At 45.5% G+C, this 22,675-nt stretch overlaps 1 long non-coding RNA gene across 1 annotated transcript in view; it reads left to right on the top strand.

Moving 5' to 3' along the window:
* The first annotated feature begins 4,738 nt into the window (after positions 1-4,738).
* The window catches only part of LOC130357113 (uncharacterized), a 43,456-nt gene continuing 25,519 nt past the window's right edge, over positions 4,739-22,675 (top strand). The window contains exons 1-2 of the long non-coding RNA XR_008889110.1: positions 4,739-4,853; positions 6,488-6,657. This is a non-coding gene — a long non-coding RNA (uncharacterized LOC130357113). The remainder of the gene's footprint in view (positions 4,854-6,487; positions 6,658-22,675) is intronic.

Raw genomic sequence — 22,675 nt, 5'->3', positions numbered from 1 at the left:
GGCTGTCAAACAAATCTGTCTGCAAAAGTCAGGTTTAATTCACAACCAAGGAGTAAGTAGCACGGCTGTGTACTTCACCCAAGTATAACTCCCAATCTAAACTTTTGACATTTCTGGGCAATATGTCAAAAGTTTATATTATTGACATAGGCTTAAATGAAAACTCCTGTGGGAAACTTTTTTTTTTTTAATCAACTGGTGCCAGAAAGTTAAATAGATTTGTAAATTAAAAGAAAAAGGAAGGTTATGTGCAGCTCACAATTAAATATTCCCCGAGGTCAAATGGACAAGCAGCTATACCCAAGCTGCAATATACAAATGTAGAAAAAAGAAGGATTTTTTGTCCAGACCTCCAGGAGAATAGATGCTATAATTAATGCAGTAATAAAAGATCGTGCTTCAATTATAATTAACTAAAATGTATTTTATTAAAAATTCTGATATATATATATGTATAGATAAAACACAATTATCTATACATATATATATATCAGAATTTTTAATAAAATACATTTTAGTTAATTATAATTGAAGCACGATCTTTTATTACTGCATTAATTATAGCATCTATTCTCCTGGAGGTCTGGACAAAAAATCCTTCTTTTCTCTAGATTTGTAAATTACTTCTATTAAAAAATCTTAATCCTTCCAGTACTTTTTAGGAAATTATTTTCTTTTTGGATTTATCTTCTGTCTGACCACAGTGCTCTCTGCTGACCTCTGCTGTCAATTTTAGGAACTGTCCAGAGTAAGAGAAAATCCCCATAGCAAACATATGCTGCTCTGGACAGTTCCTAAAATGGACAGAGAGGTCAGCAGAGAGCACTGTGGTCGTGACAGAAGAGAAATCCAAAAAGAAAAGCATTTCCTCTGTAGTATACAGCCCTTAAAAAGTACCGGAAGGATTAAGATTTTTTTAATAGAAGTCATTTACAAATCTGTTTAACTTTCTGGCACAAGTTGATTTAAAAAAATAAAAATAAAAAATAAAAAAGAGCCCCTTGCGGTTCGTATAAGACATAACTTGGATATAAAGGGAGCAGGGGTAGGTGATAGAGAATATTAATGTAACTAATTTGCAGATAATTTGCTATTGACTATCACTAGTCTTCTTACTTCTCTACCCAACCTGATGCAGGTGCTGGAGAGCTTCTGGTCTTCGCATTAAGGGTGCGTTCCCACAGGGCGTATACGCAGCGTATTTCACGCTGCGCAAAATTTACGGCAGCAGCGGGAAATACGCTGCGTATTCCTTGCTCCCTATACACAGGGCTTTCCGGTGGCAGCCCTATGCGTGTAGTGAGTTTTGAAGGCGGAGGCACACGGCCCCGCCTTCAAAACTCACTGCACACATAGGGCTGCCGCCGGAAAGCCTTGTGTGTATAGGGAGCAAGGAATACGCGGCGTATTTCCCGTTGCTGTTGTAAATTTTGCGCAGCGTGAAATATGCTGCGTGTACGCCAGGTGGGAACGCACCCTTCTACTACTAAGTCTGAAGCGCTTTACTGTAATGTACCCACCACGACCAAACACCTTATCGCTCTGAACTTTGGTTTTCGGGACTCCTCCGCAGGATTATCCTACTTGGGAATTCGACTCACACATACCCTGTCCTCCCTCTATAGTGCAAATTACACTCCCTTATACCGTTCTTTGAGAGCTGATCTCACGAAATGGAGTTGCCCTTATATCTCTTGGTTGGGGAGAATAAATGTTGTTAGAATGGTGTTATTACCACATCTGTTATATTTATTTCAGACCCTCCCTATACCTGTCCTGAAGAAGGATATTCTTTCACTACAGAAGGATATATTTGCATACATATGGTCCTACAAATGACCTAGGATTGGACGGGTGACTATGCATCTTTACAGGAGGGTGGGGGGGGGGGTCTCTTAGTACCAAATTTACTTAAAGGGGTACTCCGGTGGAAAACTTTTTTTTTTTTTTTTTTTTTAAATGAACTGGTGCCAGAAAGTTAAACAGATTTGTAAATTACTTCTATTAAAAAATCGTAATCCGTTCAGTACTTTTTAGCAGCTGTTTGCTATAGAGGAAAATCTTTATTTTTTTAATTTCTTTTTTGTCTTGCCTACAGTGCTCTCTGCTGACACTTGATGCCCGTATCAGGAACTGTCCAGAGCAGGAGAAAATCCCCATAGCAAACCTATGCTGCTCTGGACAGTTCCTGACACGGACAGAGGTGTCAGCAGAGAGCACTGTGGACAACACAAAAAATTAATTCAAAAAGTAAAGAATTTCCTCTGTAGCATACAGCTGCTAATAAGTACTAAAATGATTAAGATTTTTTTAATAGAAGTCATTTACAAATCTGTTTAACTTTCTGGCACCAATTCATTTAAAAAAATAAAAATAAATAAAGTTTTCCACCGGAGTACCCCTTTAAATATTACTATACAGCTCGTATAGCACAACTATAGCGCTGATTAATGTGAAGAGGGGAGCTCCAAGGTGGGTTGGTCTGGAGGAGTCTTTAGTCACACCTTACGTTAGCTGCCCTTATGTGGTCCACATCAACTATATACACTCTTCTTCCCTCCTCTGCACAAGTCACCATATATGCTCTTTCTCTTTGCTGTCAGGTTTGTTTAAAATATTCTCTGCAACCTGCTCCTTCTCCACTTCTTCCTTATCTACGTAATCCATCTTTTTCTCCAGGATTAGTGCCCTCCTCTTTCCTTTGGTGGCAGGAAAATAATATTTTCTGCTTGAATGACCTATTGGCTGGTCACTCCTTGCCCACCCTGGCCGCACTGTGCCAATGCCACACCATACCAGTGAGGGAATTTTTAGGGCGAGACAAGTTTTGTCGTTTTACGCCACACAGCTTGTCACAGCGAGCGCTCCGGTCTCCACCTCCGGACCGGAGTGCCTGCTGCCTGTGTCCTCCGTGCTGGGGTCCCGGCGTCTCCCGGTCAAACACACTGACCGGGAGCGCGGGTCTCACTGTGGCAGGGACAAGGCTAGCGTGGCGGCTGGTCCCCGCTCATGCGCCGCGTCCCCGTTCATCTCACCTGTTCCCCGCGCAGCGCTCCTGGGTCCCGGCGCGCGCGGCCCCGCTCTCTAGGGCGTGCGCGCTGGCTTCAGTAAATTTAAAGGGCCAGCGGACCGGTAATTGGTGCGCTGGTTCCACACCTCCCATTGTGATTTCCCAATAAAAAGCACCTGCCCCTTCCTGCCCCTGCCGGATCTTTCCTTGCCAGTTGCCGTACCCATTGCTACCGTATACTCGCCTGTGAACCCTTGCTGCCTGCCCTGACCTCTGCTACGTCCGACTATGCTATTGCCTGCTCCCTGTGTACCACGCCATATCAGCCACCAGAAAGGTAGAGTTGCTACTGGAGGATACGACCTGGTGGTTACTGCCGCAGCATGTCCATCCCGCCTTGCGACGGGCTCTGGTGTAAACCAGTAACCACTTAGAACCGGTCCTCTGGTACAACCCGCGTCATCGCCTCTCTGGTTCAGAGGATCCACTACCAGTCCTGCCGGTACGTGACACAGCTACATCAAGGCACACAAATTCTCCCCACTCCATTTGAAAAACATATGTTGTATTCTTCAGATATGCCAGGCTTACTTTCACATTTGTATGCACATTTTAATTTTCCACCTAAGGACGTTAAATTTAAAGGGGTACTCCGGCCTCAAGACATCTTATCCCCTATCCAAAGGATAGGGGATAAGATGTCTGATCGCGGGGGTCCTGCCGCTGGGGACCCCCTTAATCTAGCATGCAGCACCCACCTATAAGCACTGCAGGAAGAGCTGGAGGCTTTCAGTGTTATACCTCCCGACTCCGCCCCCGTGTGATGTCACGTCCCACCCCACTATGCAAGTCTATGGGAGGGGGCGTGATGGCCCTCACGCCCCTCCCATAGACTTGCATAGTGGGGGCGGGGTGTGACATCACATGGGGCGGAGTTGTGACATCACGATACTCCGGCCCCGTGGTCGGCACGCGGCAGTTTGTGAGCTAGCAGCGCGGCGTGCAGCTCAAAGAGGTGGGTGCCGAATGCAAGATTGCGGGGGTCCCCAGCGGCGGGACCCCCAAGGTCAGATATCTTATCCCCTATCCTTTTGGATAGGGGATAAGATGTCTTAGGGCCGGAGTACCCCTTTAAGCCATAAACCACCTACAATGCAGTTTCATCCATTTAAACTTTCTCAATATATCCTGCTTGCCACACACATTCGTATTGCTTCTCAATGGCAGAAACCAGACCTGCATTTTGCAAGAGTAGTGGAGAGGGTTAACTCCATTATGTTGAATGAAAAATTGTCTGTTGTTGGAGAAGATCAAGTGGACCGTTTTAATTTAGTTTGGGAACCTTGGTTCTCTTCATCTTATTGTCCTGAGATGCGCCATAGTTTCTCTCTGTATTGATCCTGTGTCCTCTCTGTTGGGTGGGGAAGTACGCGTCGATAACAAGTACCGATACTTTTATTCAATGTCACGTGACAGTGTTTTTTTTTATTTATTTCTTTCTTTAATGGGGAAAAAGGGGTGTTTATTTTAATTTAATTTTTTTTCGTTTTTATGAGAGAAAGGGCTTTTTAAATAAAAAAAAAATTATATTTAGATTTTTTTATTTTATTTAAACTTTTTGAAAAGGCGGGTGATTCAAATTTTTATTAGGGAAGGGGTTAATTCACCTTTATAATTTATTTATTACAAATGTTTTCACTATTTTTATTATATTACTTGAAATCCGTAGATTGCATACACTGATGACATACCATAGCACTGATCAGTGTTACCGGCGCTCCCTTACTACTGCCTGCCATGGAGGGCTACACTAAGGGAGCGACGATCGGACGTCAAGAGCACGGTAAGGGACCTCCGGCCATCTTCCAATCGGCATCCCTGAGCTAACCGGCAGTTAATCTCAGGACTTTTAGACGCCGCGATTAACTTTGATTGCTACGTCTAATGCGGGTCCTGGCAATGGCTTGCGCTCAGCTGCTGAGTGCGCTGCATAGCTCGGGAGTGGGCACAAGGTGTACATTTACGCCCTGTGTCCTCTAGGAGTTGATTCGTGGGGAGAGTTCAGGCGGTTTACTGCACCCCCGTGATACCTGCTGGCAGGAGTCCCGCTGGCAGGTATTGAATTGGGTATCAGGACATTTGCACGAGTACAAGTACTCGTGCAAATGTTCAGTATCTGTCCCGATACTGATACCGGTATTGGTATCGGCACATGCCAAGTCTGTGTCATTTGTCAAAGTATTTGCAAAACACAGGGCCACGTTAAGCAAAACATTACATAAATCATGTATCACTATTATGAAGCATTAGGGTGAAAACTCATGATGCAGTTGCGTTGTGATTGGCCATATGCAGTAATGCTGAATGCTTTTTTTTTTATACTTACCAGTTTTTGCTGTTTAGCAATTAGATTGTAATTGCTTAAACTATTAAAGTGTCCCTCTCATGAAAAAAGCTTTTATATATTACAGATGAAACCCTAATAAACACTTTTCTAATTGGTTTTATTTAACAAAATGTATTTTCTTCATGTCTATTTTTACTTAGAAAAATCCGCCACTTGGGGTCCCACTAACAGTCCTGGCCGCAAGAGTTTCGGACTCAGAGCATGAGTCCGAAATCACTCTGCAGCCAGGACTCAGCGCAGCTCCCTGCCTGTCAATCAGACTGGCGGGAGCGAGCGCTGAGCTCGTAGGCAAGCAGGGAGCACTCCTGACTCCCCATTGTCCTTTTTCCTGCAGGGCATGACAGCTCGGTCCTCCGAACAGAGAGGAGGAGACCCAGGAGCTGCCGTCTCTGCCGTGTGCTGGGGCTGTATGGATGCGGCCGAACAGCAGCAATTCTTATATGGCGCCTGCAGTGTCCCGCCCAATTCCTCCCCTCGCACAGTGCTCTGAACTGAGCTACTGAAGAGGAGAGAAAAAAGGTATTTTAAGGGGGTTTTAAAGAAAAATAAATGCAGGGATAGACTTAGTTAGGGACAGATGGGGAGGGGGATTAGGGAGAGTTGTGATTATGATAGGTACTCTTTAAAGGGGTACTCCACTGGCCAGCATGGGAACGAAATGTTCTGAATGCTGTATTTGTGCGGTGGGGGTCGGCCACGTCCCCTCCTGCTGTCACGGCCACGCCCCCTCAATGCAAGTCTATGGGAGGGGGCGTGACGGCAGTCACGCCCCCTCCCATAGACTAGCATTGAGGGGACGTGACCATGACATCACAAGGGAACTTGCCCAACCCCCGCTGCGTGAACACAGCGTTCGGAACATTTAGTTTCCACACTGGCCAGTGGAGTACCCCTTTTAATAATTAAAAAAAACACAGCATTTCAGAAGTACTTACTGAATATGGCCAACCGCAACCACTTTGTGTGTTTTTTTTTAATCCTAAATAGCACTTCTGGCTGACAAGATAACAACGGTCTTTTATAGAGACTAACGGGAACACGTAATAAATAACTTTATATTAAATTTATAGCCCATCCAGAAGCAGCACAAGGACATCATAGACTTCTTTATTAGTTCCAATTTACTTCATGCCCCTGGACGCAGAGGAAAATATCTCGGGAACCTCCTTAGAAGACTGATCAAGGTCACATACGGATACTGGCCAAGTCCCGTTATGCTGGAATGATCTCACCGCCTCCTGTACGAGATATGACAAATATTTGTGTAGATAAGCAACACTTTCTTTAAACACAGCACAATGGGGGCAATTTACTAATACTGTGAATGTTTAATGCTGAATGATATATCTGGTGTATCAGAGTTTAGACCAACTAGAACTAGTTAGATTACTTTACACCAGAATCATGGGTCTAGATGTGGGCACGTTTTTGGCACAGTTAAGCCACGCATCATTTATAGAAAAGCAAAGCACCTTTTCTGATAAGCTGTGTCCCCTTGAAGGGGTACTCCACTGCTCAGCTTTTAGAACAATCTGTTCCGAACGCTGGAGCCGGCGCCGGAAGCTTGGGATGTCATAGCCCAGCCCCCTCATGATGTCACGCCCCGCCCCCTCAATGCAAGTCTAAGGGAGGGGGCTTGACAGCCGTCATGACTCCTCCCATAGACTTGCATTGAGGGGGTGGGGTGTGACATCATGAGGGGGTGGGGCTATGACGTCACGAGCTCCCGGCGCCGGCTCCAGCGTTCGGAACAGTTTGTTCCAAATGTTGAGCAGTGGAGTACCCCTTTAATTAAAGCTAAAAAATGTATAGAACACATAATTACATAAATTTGATGGAAGGCATGTATGTAAGTGCAAATTGCACCAGATTTTTTACCTACGATAATAATATAGAATACATAGAATGCAATACATGTAATGCAGAAGTTGAAGAAAAGAAGTAACGCACCCACACAGCTGTGAATGAACAGAAAACACTTTATTCCATAGTCTACGGTGATGGTGAACACACATGGCAAGGGTAGGAAGGAGATGGAGCTCCGGAGAGCTTGTTTGTGACGGTCCTGTTTCGGGGGTATTCCGCTTGGTCACACTGGGGCGTGACCAAGTGGAATACCCACGAAATGGGACCGTCGCCCACGATCTCTCCGGAGCTCCATCTCCTTCCTACCCTCCCTTGCCGTATGTATTCATCATCACCGTAGACTATGGAATAAAGTGTCTTCTGTTCATTCACAGCCGTGTGAGTGCATTACTACTTTTCTTCAACTTCTGCATTGCCTGTCAGTTTCCAGTAATAGCACCCCCGAAGACCATCAGTCCCCTTCGGCAACTTAAACCTCCCTCTAAACTGTGTGATAGATTATTGTTTGCAGTGGCGAAGCTCCATTTTACTTTACGTGTGTACAATACATATCATAAATTGAGTATAGTGTGGTAGCCCTTGGGGAGTGTATGGTAGTGGTGGTATGGTATAGGTATATAAGGGGTTAATGTTAACCCTAGAGTTCGTGATGCCAGGCTGAGGGCTGGTATGCTGAATCAGTGTTCCGGCCTATCGCCGCCCTTCCTAGTAAAGATAGGTGCATAAAATAACTGAAGGTCCACAAAGAGATTGAACTTGAATAACTTTTACTGAAGTGCTTGCAATATCCACGGCACAGTAACAGTCTCATATAACAGTCCTTAGGTTGCTTAGTGACTGGCAGTAGTTGCGGACCTTGAGCTAGACATACAGTCTCTGAATTTAGGAAGAGATTTGCAGATCCGTCCGGATTTAGGGGAGTTATTTGGTCCGGTGATGCTGCAGAGTGGTTGGGAAGTGATACGCTCTATAATTAGATTGTTCAGCCGTTGCCGCAAGGCTCAGGCCTAACTCACTGGGATAGCTGCTGTACAGGTCTTGCTTGCTTGCTTGACCAGGAACAAGAGAGATGTTGCTAGCTCAGCAACCCAGGAACAAGAGAGAGAGAAGATGGCCGCCGCTCCCTTATATGGGCAGGAGGCAGGGCGAATCTGATTGGTCCGAACGTCTGCCATTCACCATTACATGGTGTGATGGGATTGCTTACGTCACAATGCCTCCAGGTCTTTAAGCTTAATACCATAGTTCACCTAGTCACATGACCCGCAGGTCCTGCAACGCTATGGAAACAAGTAATTAACCATTTATTTACACATGTTATCCTATTTACATTAACCTTTGAATAAATTATCGATTATAAACTGGAAGAGAGGCGACTAGGGGTAGATTGGATGACTGGGATTACTACGTCCTAAGGACTCTAGCTATGGGGACCCATAAATAAACAGGTACCGTATAGAATGCGGTACTGGGACACCACAAACCCCCTTACTAAAGATAAGTCGGCCTTGACGTCTGTCCCCTGAGACAGAGGGACTTGGACTAAAACAGGATGCTATAGAACAGGATGATCTGTACTTTTGCTATACATCCTAAGTAGACTAAACACATTTTGATGCTATCTAGACATTTGAAGAAGCTATCTAGACATTTGAAGAAGCTATCTATCCTTTAGTTTCTAGCTTCCTATACAACTTTATCAAACTTATGATACATTTTGAAACTTACTGGACAATTAGGTAGCTATCTGACATGTAGTTGCTAGCTCCTAAGACATTTTTGTCAGGATTCGGCAGGCTGGAGGTGGATCCTCTGTGTCAGAGAGGGATTGGCGTGGACCGTGCCGGCGGACCGGTTCTAAGTTGCTACTGGTATTCACCAGAGCCCGCCGCAAAGCGGGATGGTCTTGCAGCGGCGGTAGCAACCAGGTCGTATCCACCGGCAACGGCTCAACCTCTCTGACTGCTGAGATAGGCGCAGTACAAGGGATTAGGCAAGAGCAAGGTCGGACGTAGCAGAAGGTCAGGGCAGGCAGCAAGGATCGTAGTCAGGGGCAACGGCAAGAGGTCTGGAACACTGGCTTGGGACATACAGAGAACGCTTTCACTTGCACAATGGCAACAAGATCCGGCAAGGAAGGGAAGGGGAAGTGAGGTTATATAGGGAAGTGCACAGGTGAACACACTAATTAGAACCAGGTGCCAATCAGTGGCGCACCGGCCCTTTAAATTGCAGAGAGCCGGCGCGCGCGCCCTAGGGAGCGGGGCCGCGCACGCCGGGACAGAACAGACGGGGAACGAGTCTGGTAAGCGGGCCGGGATGCGAAACGCGAGCGGGCGCGTCCCGCATCGCGGATCGCATCCCGGCTAGGGACATTATCGCAGCGCTCCCGGTCAGCGGGTCTGACTGGGGCGCTGCGAACAGGAAAACGCTGCGAGCGCTCCGGGGAGGAGTGGGGACCCGGAGCGCTCGGCGTAACAATTTTATTAGCTCTCTATACATTTTGATGAGGCTAAACTGAACATTAGCACATATTTCTATACATAAGGCTAACTAGAAATTAGTACAGCTCTCTATACAGTTAGCTTCAAGCTGACTAGACATTTATATTATCTCACACATTCTATGCGCCAACAATAAGTTACCTGTTAGTTAGTACACGAAAGGTATACTGGCTAGCCGGAAGCTAGGTCACAGTAAGGGTGGCTGCTAGGGTCTATCGACTACACGCTACTTACCCCTAGAGCACTTTCAAAACAACCTATCCAGGTTATTCCTAGAATTAAGTGTTTATTTTTGTACTAGCAAGAGCACCTACTGGCCAGGGAGAGCATCTCACACACGCAATGAATAAAGAAGAGAAGAAGTGTACCTAACAGTGGCAGGAATTGGGTATCAATATGCTACAATTCCTTAAGTGTTTTCTGAAGTGAGATATCCATTTGTTTTTGTGTATGTACTAGAGAAATTTTGAGGTAGTACATTAAGTGAGTAATCTGAGAAACTATATGCAAGTACTATTTGAAAGGGAATCCTCCCTATCCTTTTTGGTTAAGACAGGTGCTAGCGATGGGAGACAGTAATAATACTACCCTCGGAGGAGCCGAGGTGTCCCCAGTTGAGTTACTACTAAACACCTTTAGTTTATTATACATTTGTATGTACAAGAATTAGTTATGTTTTTAGTGTTGAGTGTACACGTGCTGTATGTCGATATTTTCCATGTACAACTCTAAGTTATTTTAATGTACATAGACGTTTGACTATATTTTCTATGTACAAACCTTACTTACTATTTATGTACACAGACACAAGGACATCTTTCTGTGTACGTAACCATATACAAATTTACTATACATTTATCAACACTCCAACATATTTCAGGTGCATTCACCCGATAAGTGCAACATTTATCATAAGAGTTCTCATGAAGTTGGTGGTATATACATGAAGCAGGCGTGTAAGGATCAGCTCTCCACCTACACTAGGAGTCCAAAGAAAAGTGAACACGGCCTTAACCACAACTCAGCCGGGTACAGTCCTTGATGAATCTCCTACAGGTTAGGAGTCTCTTGACTTAAAGGAGTACTCCGGCACGCACTTTTTTTCCTTTATATCCCGTCCGGGCTGCAAAATAAAAGAAAACACACTTTCTCTTACCTGCCAACGAGCCCCCGAAGCTCCGGTACACTCCGGTACAGGTGTTCGGTCCCCGGGCTGTATTCTTCTTACTTCCTGTTAGCCCGGCACATCACACGGAGCTTCAGCCTATCACCGGCCGAGGCGGGACATCGCTGCGGCCGGTGATAGGCTGAAGCTCCGTGTGACGTGCCGGGCTAACAGGAAGTAAGAGGATTACAGCCCGGGGACCGAACACCTGTACCGGAGTGTACCGGAGCTCCGGGGGCTCGTTGGCAGGTAAGAGAAAGTGTGTTTTCTTTTATTTTGCAGCCCGGACGGGATAAAAGGAAAAAAGTGCGCGCCGGAGTACTCCTTTAATAGTAAGGCACAAGCTTAGTGGTTATGTTGCTGAACTTTAAACTGAAACAAACTTAGCACAGTCCTGCTAGGCACTTTTCTTGAACTTGGTTACTGTAAGACAAAATGGTTAGACAGAGAAAAAAAACAATAAGACATTACTTTAGAGTCTCTTTAGAAGATGTTCTTCTTTACTCTTGTAGTGCCTCTCTTGGTTCCCCTATATATGGCAACATCAGGGGCAGGATCAGACTTGACATAGCTTTGCCACACCACATTGGTGAGAATGGAGTTGTGGAAGGCAGCTTGAGAAGGGGTTATAGGTTTACTAGCCGGGATCACAGTGGAACAATAGGGCTTGAGCACATCTCCAAATTAGGAGCAACCCATGACCCTTTCGTTGGTACCTTATGAACTGGCAAACTCTCACTGCTCCGAGAGGGCCTTGGTACATCTGTGGGTACCCCAGGGTTAGACAAACTCTCACTGCTCCAAAAGGGTCTAGGTACCGACATGGGTGGCTTCAATTTTGGCCTGTTTTCTTCACCCTGTGTAGAACTTGACTCTAGACGGTATGAAGAAGATGAAGAACTTGACTCTTTACTGTACGTAGAGGATGATGCACTTGACTCTTTGCTGTACACAGAAAATGATGAACTTGACTCTTTAGGCTCCTCTTCCTTGGGTACGCTGGTGGAGGCCTTAGGAGCAGACCTTGTCAGCCTCAAATTGAAGGGATTGGACTCCCAATCCGTTGACGGGAAATATTTGAAAGGAAGCTGTGTTGGGGCTGTTGGTCTTGTGACCACTGCAGCCCATTCTCCACGAAGGCTCTGGACGGAGGTGTACTCCACAACTTCACCCACCTCCAAGGTGTTGAACTTCTTATGGAGATATGGCCTTTGTACTGCTCGCCGGTTTACGAGGATGGTCTGCCCAGTGTGGCAGTCAAGGAGTGTCCCATAACCTCTGACCATGTCGAACTTGACCACAGTTGTTCTTCTCCTTTCTAATGGCTCCTCCCCTTCTCGGGGGTGATCCCATTTGCGGATGTACAATGCCTCCATTTCTTTGGTATTTTCTTGATACCGCACTTTTTCTTCATAAGGCAAGTGTACGTGCTTTGGAGCATAGAGTTCTTTGTGTCGGGCCTTTAACTTTTCCATCCATTCGGCCAGCTCTGTTTCTTGACGGGCCCTTTCCCTTTCTGCAGTTGGGATTGGTGGGAGTGTCTTCCCAAGTAACGGTTGAAGTACTCTGTGCATGTACTCGATCAGCTCCGGCTCATCTCCGAACACCCATTGCGGTAATTTTGGTGAGCACGGTCGTGCACTTGGCAAGCTTGATCGAGGAATGACCTTAGAGCTGGAGGAGGAAGAATAGGCCGCCTCTGGCGGGGTACTCACAGCAGACTCCTCCTACGGGATCTCGGCCCACGAGCCCCAGGTCCTGTGGCGAGGGGACAATCTCACCGGTGACACACCTCCAGGTGTCCTTGCACTGTTCGCTGGAGGTGTCTCTGGCCAATCGTCGTCATCATCAGGCAGTGGGGGAAGATTGCAGGCCCCCTTTTCGTCCAATGACAACAGCTGCAGACGGTCAGCAAGCTCTTGAAAAAGTTGGGCTGCGACTGCCACAACTTTCCGTGTTTCCGGCACCATTTTGCCAACTTGACCACGTGGAACGCTGCTCTCCGCCATGTCTTTATTCTCCGGCTCTCTTTGCAGACTGGAGAGGTTGCTCTGTGTGGCGTCTTTTATAGTAGGCTTCTCTAAAATGGCGCTGGGCAGGAAGGACGCTATCGGTGCAGCCCCGACTTCCGGTCCCTCCAGAAATGACTCCTGCATCTCTGAGTTCCCTTTCGGCTGGGATACAGCAACTTGGCATCCATGGCCAGGGGCGGGGCATGGCGCAGTGCGGGCTTTCTTCGCGCGCTTTTCTGGCAGCAGTTCGGCTCCGCCTGTGCTGACCGGACCAGAGGAACGCAGCATGAGCTCATTACGCAGTTTACACATTTCAACTGTAGACAAATTTTCGCCTCCCCCTTACTTTTCTTTTGGCCCCCTTGTATGGTGCACCACAAGCACCGCTCTTGTACACAGCAACACATGAATAAAGTTCGCTTTCTGGGGGGGGGAGTACACTTTCACTAGTGGCAATGGTAGGCACACACCCGAATCCTGTTCGTGCAACGCCAAAAAGGCTTTGTGTAGCCCTTGGGGGGTGTATGGTAGTGGTGGTATGGTAACGGTATATGAGGTGTTAATGTTAACCCTAGAGTTTGTGATGCCAGGCTGGTATGCTGAATCAGTGTTCTGGCCTATCGCCGCCCTTCCCAGTAACGATAGGTGCATAAAATAACTGAAGGTCCACAAAGAGATTGAACTTGAACTAGAATAACTTTTACTGAAGTGCTTGCAATATCCACGGCACAATAACAGTTTCATACAAACAGTTCTTAGGTTGCTTAGTGACTGGCAGTAGTTGCGGACCTTGAGCTAGACATACAGTCTCTGAATTTAGGAAGAGATTTGCAGATCCGTCCGGATTTAGGGGAGTTATTAGGTCCGGTGATGCTGCAGAGTGGTTGGGAAGTGATACACTCTATAATTATAATTGTTCAGCCGTTGCCGCAAGGCTCAGGCCTAACTCACTGCGATAGCTGCTGTACAGGTCTTGCTTGCTTGACCAGGAACAAGAGAGGTGTTGCTAGCTCAGCAACCCAGGAACAAGAGAGAGAGAAGATGGCCGCCACTCCCTTATATGGGCAGGGGGCGGGGCGAATCTGATTGGTCCGAACGTCTGCCATTCACCATTACATGGTGTGATGGGATTGCTTACGTCACAGGGCCTCCAAAGGTCCTTAAGCTTAATACCATAGAGTTCACCTAGTCACATGACCCGCAGGTCCTGCAACGCTATGGAAACAAGTAATTAACCATTTATTTACACATGTTATCCTATTTACATTAACCTTTGAATAAATTACTGATTATAAACTGGAAGAGAGGCGACTATGGGTAGACTGGATGACAGGGATCCCTACGTACTAGGGACACTGGCTATGGGGACCCATAAATAAACAGGTACCGTATAGAATGCGGTACTGGGACACCACAATAGGCATGATGGTGCAATTGTGTCTGACACTGTTTTAGAGAGTACTATGTGGCTCACACTGTTGTGAGGATACACAATGTGCCTGGCACTGTTATGGTAGGTTCGATGTGGTTCACACTGTAGTGGGGATAAACCATGTGCCTGGCACTGTTATGGAGGGTAGTATATGGCTCACACTATTGTGGGGATGTACACCATGTGCCTGGCACAGTTATAAAAGATACTATGTGACTTACACTGTTGTGGGGATTCACCATGAGCCTATCACTGTTATTAAAGGGTACTATGTGGTTATGTAGCTTACACTGTATTGGGGATACACCATTTGCCTTGCACTGTTATGGAGGGTACAATATGGCTTATACTGTTTTGGGGATACACCATGTGCCTGGAACTGTTATGGAGGGTTATATGTGGCTTACAATGTAATGGGGACACACCATGTGCCTGGAACTGTTATGGAGGGTACTATATGGCTTATGCTGTTTTGGGGATTTATTACGTGCCTGGCAGGTAGGGTACTATGTGTTTATGTAGTTTACACTGTTATGGAAACCACCTTGTGCCTTGCACTGTTATGAAGGGTACTACGTGGCTCACCCTGTTATCGGAGACACCTTTTGCCTGTTATAGAGGATACTATATGTCTGATACTGTTATAGAGGACTGATGCACTTGGCACTGGTATGGAAGTTACTATGTGTCTCACAATGTTATGGGTTCCTTTGTGCCTGGCACTGTTACGGAGGGTACTATGTAGTTTACACTGGCACCTTTATGGAGAATACTATGTGACTCACACCGCTATATGGACAACATGTGCCTGGCACTGTTATGGAGGGTACTGTGTGGTTCACACTGTGATATGGGACACCTTTTGTCTGGCAAGTTTATGGAGGATACTAGGTGGCTCACACTGTTATGTGGACATCATGTGCCTGTCACATTTTTATGGAAAACTGTGGGACTATTGGAGTAAAATTTTAAGCAACATAAAGGAGCAATCCTAGTAAACAATGTATGCCTGGTGCAGACCATCATATATCTTTGTATATATTCTCTTTTTTACAAGTGGGGTACCTCAGGGATCTTTGGTAAGGTGTTGGTCTTTTTGCTGATGACACAAAGATATGTAACAGGGTTGATGTTCCTGGAGGGATCCGCCAAATGGAAAAGGATTTAGGCAAACTAAAGACCTCCTGACAAAGTGGGGAGACCCACGAAACGACGTCCGTTGAGGGTGCACTGTGTCCCTGGATGGCCTGTGGGAACATGCCTACTACAGGTAGTGTTTTATGGATATTTATCATTTTTGTATTAGCGGTGATTTTGTATTGAGGTACACACTACCGTACTGATAATTAGAGGGATTCATTAACATAACTCGTGCAGTGTTCCTTATATTTACCATCTTGACAATCAGGACCAGGTCACTAGTGCTATTCTGGGGTATATGTTTTTTAGGGGTGGGGTTGTCTGTCCATAAGTTTGTAATTGTTTATCTAATAAAGTTTATACTAATTTTTTCATGAATTTTGTACTATTGGTGATTATTTCATGGTGACAATTGTAGGAGTAGTACCATAGGTGGTTTTTGTTGCCATTTCTATTGGTTTAACATTTCAGAGGAAGAGTGTAGGTTATATTATATAAACTAGAAGAATGGTCAGAACTCTGGCAACTGAAATGTAATGTGGATAAGTGCAAGATAATGCACCTGGGGCGTAAAAACCCTCGGGAAGAACATAGGACTTTTGACACAGTCCTGACATCAGGAAAGAGATTTAGGAGAAATTATTTCAGAAGACTTAAAGGTAGGGAGACAATGTAATAGAGCAGCAATTGTTGAGCCCTCAATTTATTACCTGAGGTAATACAGACAGTTCCCTCCTCCGCCAGTTGTGACCTACGGCGATCGGGGAGGTCATGTGATCACAACTGGCGGAGGAGGGAACTGTCCGTATTACCTCAGGTAATAAATTGAGGGCTCATCCAGATCAGAGATGCGGGATTCACATTGATCTTCTGAACCATCTTGCCGAATCTGCCGCCTACTATGGGGATACTGCCGCCTACTATGACAGATGACAGACTGACAACATTATTGCTGTTAAGAGGTATTCCCATTCTGCAGGTGCAGGAGTGGTTAGGGCATGACTGGGGGCGCGGTTAGGGGTGTGGCTTATCTCTCTTTGGTCTCAGCAAAAGATGGGAGGTATGATGCATGGGATAGGGATAAGGATATCCTTCATATAAGGTAGGGATCGACATAAGGCTAACCTTTATATAAGATAGAGATGGGTATAAGGCTATCCTTCATGTAAGATAGAGATAGGTATAAGGCTATCCTTCATATAAGGTAGGAACAAGAACAATTCATAAGTATTCAGAATATTGGGCAGATTAGATGGGCCAAATGGCTCTTATCTGCCGACACATTCTATGTTTCTATGGTTACTTTCATGCTACAAGATATGCCATAAATGAAAATGTGGCCACATATTGTGCCATTCTCTTACTTGCACAGGAGCTATTGAACCAGAAAAGGTTGTGCACCCCTGATATACAGTGTGGTGTCAGAAAATGCCCCCATATTGTCAGGCCATATGTGAGAAAGTGATCTGTGAGCAACCAGCCAGCAGGCCACCCATATGTCTCTTGTTCTTCAAGGCACATTCAGCTTAACCATCACATGACATACATCATCACCATTCAATTGTATTTGCACTTAACAAGAACACCTTGTGCACACACTTATTCCGCAACCCATATTATTCTTCCTTTCCTGGCACTGAGCCATATGTGCAGAGATCAGCACTTGTGAAGAGATTTGTCTGGTGGGAGCCGTCATTGACGGACCTTCCCAGGCAACAGGATCTCAGCTTTGTGGGAGACTTCAGGAGAATCTGGAAGGGTGAGAAGATATGAGTTGATGTACCTCCATAAGAAAGCTTAGCACAACTCCCCTAAAACAATGTGAGACATTACAGAGCCAGACACAATACAATTAACCTTCATCTGCTCTGATCCTTCAATAGGAAATGATCAGTCATGAGGCACTTTGTTTACTTGCATATAGCTTCCTCTTTATGTGCTGCTCACCGCAAGACAGGACATCTGTCTGAGAGAAGTAATCTTGGGTCATATAGACTGAACGAGAATGTTTTGGTGGTAAGCACATGCAGTTCTATAAAAGACATGGAAATTTCTCAAAAGAAATCTGTCGCATGTGAATTTATCTCAAGATCATGGCTGGCGCAGGTAGGTGCAGGCTTAGAGTGCCCAGGGTATGAAGGTGCCACCGGGAGATCCAGGACTCCTGTCTGTGAAGTAAACAGACCTGGAAACCCCATACTGCTATTAATATTGATTAATTGCACTTTTGATCACACAATATGTTGGCAAAAGGGACTCTGTAAGCTGTAGATCACACACAGGGCTGAAGTGTCAAATAGGCTGTGCTGAGCCTGACCTACTCCTCCTTGCCTTGACTGATCAACATCAGGGGTTAACAGCAATGCCCCCTGTCCCTGCTGCTTTTCAATCTGGCGATAGAGCCTTTGGCGCGTTCCCTTATTTCCTTAGATGTGTACAGTGCCATCATGGTGGGCTCGCGGGAACTTAAACTGTCCATGTTCACTGATGACGTCCTGCTCTATCTCAGTGAGCCAGAGAGGGATATCCCTAAAATACTGGAATTCCTGACTATGGCAGGGAACTTCACTGGCTATAAGATTAATGCCTCCAAAAGCTTGCTATTACCCTTGGGAAATGCTACCCCCAGATGGTTAGGCACGGCGGGAGATTACGGTGTGGCAATAAGCACCTCCTTTATAACTTACCTTGGTATCCGCATTGGGCGCACACCTGACACGCTCTACTCACTTAACTATAACCCCCTATTTAAGAAAATCTTTGTGGAGCTAAGGCGATGGGAGAACCTACCGCTTTCTTTTCTGGACTGATATCACTTATTTAAAATGAGAAGCTTCCCTCACGTATTATACCCGCTTCAGACCCTTCCTTTCCTCTTGAAACATGACGATGTTCCTCATCTTAATTTGTCATTTACCCGCTTTTTATGGCAGGGCAAGCGCCCGCAGATAGCATTGCAGAAGCTCATGTTATGTAAAGTGGAAGGGGGAGTTAACTGCCCGAATATTCGGGGCTATAATTTGGCATGTCTATTTCATCATGTCTTGGACTGGCTCCAGGGCTCGAACCTACTTTTACAATTTATCAGTAGAGAGGGCGCTGGCAGCGCCGTGGTCACTCCCAGCACTGCTACACACGTCTTATGTCGGTAGTTAAATGCTCGATGTTGCTCAGGGACACCATAGTATTATGGAAGGAGGTTCGCAAGGCTGGTCGCCTTTCTTTCCTTCTCTCAAAGAGGAAGCCCTTCCGTCGTCATCCGGAATTTCCGCAATGTGACTCCTCTCCATGATTCTGCCTCTGGGAAGCTAGGGGTGTGACGGCGGCGGGGACTCTCATGAATGTGGACACCCGACAATGGCTTACACTGACTGACATCATTCACAAATTTGGACTTCCCCAGTCTCCTATTTTTTACGCTAACCAGATTTACTCTTTTTGTTCGTCCAGACTGAGGGACCTCACACTGGAAGCATCCACTCACGCACTTGACAACATTATAGGTCAGGAACCGAGGAGGGCCCATACACTTGGGAACGGCGGACAGGTAAAACTGACATACTTATCTCAATTCTGCCGGGATGGGGAGCAGTATGTAAACATGTCATTAACGAAAGATGGCGGGAGACCTATTTCAAATTGTCGCATGCAGCCTTATACTCCCTTTGCCCTCCTTCCCTGACAGGATTACTAGTTGCCCCAAATGTCACACTCCACTTACTAATTTAAACCATGGGGTTTGGGACTGCGCTCATTCGGCTGACTACTGGCGGTTGGTGTGCAATTATGTGCAGGATTATTGGCACATTTCTCTTCCCTTTTACACCTTAATTGCTTCTCTTTCATCAATTTCGTCCAGGATTCAAGGTATCGTTCATGTGGTACTTCTGGTAGCGCTCAGGTGCTTATTTCTTAAATGGTTAAAAGGTTCTTTAAAAAGTGGAAATCTTTCATTGTCTCCGGGGATTGCTGACATTATAAGATCTTTTCGGCATACAGTATGGTATAATGTTGAATCCCTGAAAGGTACTATGGGAGCCTTACAATTACCTAATAATTGACAATCCTATCCAGCAGGCTTGTCTAGTCATGTCGGGGGCACCCCTGGGAGTCGAGGGGGTTCTTGGGATTTTGTTGTCTCATTTGTGTTTTCCAGCTTTGCGAAGTGGCCAGCGGGAGGGGAGTGCTTATTTTCACCGTTACTGCATTCCAGGGATTTTCTTGAATGTTAAATTCACGCAGAAGGGGCTATTCCGATGTCTCTTTTATACAGGACCTAGAGATTTTGAGGGGTTTTACTCAATTTTGCTGTTACAATTCCCGTTTTCACTGGATGTAATTGCATTATTGTATTTTCTTTTGTTCTTGAAAAAATGTAAAAAAAAAAAAAAAAAAAAAAAATATATATATATATAAAAACCAAAAAAGGTATTGCAGCACTACTCAGCCTCAATGTGTGGGTGCCAGCGTCCACAAAACTTCTTGACCAAAAGTCCTCAGTTTCAATAGGATCCAACAATAACGCAGCACTCCAAAGAACGGTGAAAAAAGTGTTGATTTATTCCTGTCACATCAATACAAGCAACGTTTCTGCTCCTATGGAGCCATTTTCAAGCTTAGTGTCACACATCAGTAGGGGGTTTAAATACCCATGTGCATTAAACATCATACAAATTTCAATTAAGTGCTCATTACATAAAAACATTAAAATTTTATAAACAGTGTGTACATACATCTTCCATTGTGTATATATCATAAATCTTCAGTGCATGTTTCATATATTAAAGTGCAAATTAGTGCATATTAGTGCATATAAGTGTTTAAAAACATAGCAGCGCTCGAAATTGAATGCTCCACTAACATTATGTTAATATATAGCAGCTGTATGATATAATTATACATATATAATATAATGAAATGGGGAGTTTGACTCTTACCCGCTCTGTATTTGTTTAATGGCGTCCAGTAGCGTGGGTGAAAACACTACTGCGCCTGTGCAGGAAGCGATCCCAGTCCAGGGCTGTCGCGAGAACAAGTCACGTGACTAACCCCGGGTCATGTGATCGCTTCCGCATACTACTGCACTGAAAGCGTCGCCCGTTGTCCTGGTTACCACCTGCGCTAATCAGCCCTGGTGTAAAGCAGAAAACAGACGCAGCGGATGCTATAAAGATATATGCCAGGCCTGAATACAAGTTAATCCATAGAGGCTTATGATGTATACTTATTATTAACCGAATCTATATAAATATTGCATGAAGGTCAGTTTGTTAACCAACAAGAGTATTGAGTAAAGAAAATAAATAAAAAAATAAAAAAATAAATAAAAATACAAAAAAAATTAAAAAATTAAAAAATTAAAAATTAAAAAGTAAATACCGTATATACTCGAGTATAAGCCGACCCGAGTATAAGCCGAGACCCCTAATTTCAACCCAAAATCCCAGGAAAAGTTATTGACTCGAGTATAAGCCTAGGGTGGGAAATACCTCATCCCCCCCCTGTCATCATCCAGACCCGTCATTAACATCCTCATCATCATCCCCTTGTCATCATCCCACACATCCCCCCTTCATCATCCCCTTATCATCCCACACATCCCCCTTCATCATCCCCTTGTCATCATCCCACACATCCCCCCCCTATCATCCCCTTATCATCCCGCACATCCCCCCTTCATCATCCCCTTATCATCCCACACATCCCCCCTTCATCATCCCCTTATCATCCCGCACATCCCCCCTTCATCATCCCCTTATCATCCCACACATCCCCCCTTCATCATCCCCTTGTAATCATCCCCCCCCCTTCATCATCCCCACCCCCCTTCATCATCCCCACACCCCCCCTTCATCATCCTCTTCTCATCATTCGCCCTCAGTGGTCTTCAACCTGCGGACCTCCAGAGGTTTCAAAACTACAACTCCCAGCAAGCCCGGGCAGCCATCGGCTGTCCGGGCTTGCTGGGAGTTGTAGTTTTGAAACCTCCGGAGGTCCGCAGGTTGAAGACCACTGCGGCCTTCAACATCATCCAGCCCCCTCTCACCCCCTTTAGTTCTGAGTACTCACCTCCGCTCGGCGCTGGTCCGGTCCTGCAGGGCTGTCCGGTGAGGAGGTGGTCCGGTGAGGAGGTGGTCCGGGCTGCTATCTTCACCGGGGGCGCCTCTTCTCCGCGCTTCCGGCCCGGAATAGATGCGTTGCCTTGACAATGACGCAAATGACGCACCTCTGCGTCGTTGTCACGGCAACGTGACTATTCTGAGGCCGGGCCCGAAGCGCTTAGAAGAGGCCTCCCCGGTGAAGATAGCAGCCCGGAACCACTATACCACCGGACCACCTCCTCACCGGACAGTCCTGCAGGACCGGACCAGCGCCGAGCGGAGGTGAGTACTCAGAACTAAAGGGGGTGAGAGGGGGCTGGATGATGTTGAAGGCCGCAGTGGTCTTCAACCTGCGGACCTCCGGAGGTTTCAAAACTACAACTCCCAGCAAGCCCGGACAGCCGATGGCTGCCCGGGCTTGCTGGGAGTTGTAGTTTTGAAACCTCTGGAGGTCCGCAGGTTGAAGACCACTGCGGGTGGGGGAGTTCACTCGAGTATAAGCCGAGGGGGGTGTTTTCAGCACGAAAAATCGTGCTGAAAAACTCGGCTTATACTCGAGTATATACGGTAAATAAATATTTGAAAATTAAATTACATTTTTTTTGTTATAATAAAAATTACATAAAGAAATATAAATAAATAATATAAAAAAATGAAAATTTTTTTTTTTATAAATATCTTTTTTAGGACAATTTTACACCCCGACACACCTTACATTTACATCTCGGAACCGCTCCTCTTATGTAGGACTTTCATCCTTCGGAGTCATCTCTGATCTCCAAAGGGATGTCTGTCACCGGGGGACAGTGACATTGGGATTGTAGGGTCCCAACATGTCTCCGTCTACCCACCTACACCTTGATTGGAGCTATTCTGCCTATTCAGTCTCACTCAATGTGGTCTGGGTTGTCCATTAACGATATGTGAATAATAAAGAAATAATAAAAAAACAAAGTATAATAAAAAAGAGAAATAAAAAAAGAAATAAAAAAAAAAGGAGAGATTTAAAAAAAAGAAATAAATAGATGTGTGTTGAGA

The sequence above is a fragment of the Hyla sarda genome, chromosome 2 (genome assembly GCF_029499605.1).
Source record: "Hyla sarda isolate aHylSar1 chromosome 2, aHylSar1.hap1, whole genome shotgun sequence".
NCBI classification, from domain to species: Eukaryota; Metazoa; Chordata; class Amphibia; order Anura; family Hylidae; genus Hyla; species Hyla sarda.
The sequence above is the reverse complement of the archived record's forward strand: the minus strand, read 5'-3'. Positions and strand labels throughout refer to the sequence as shown.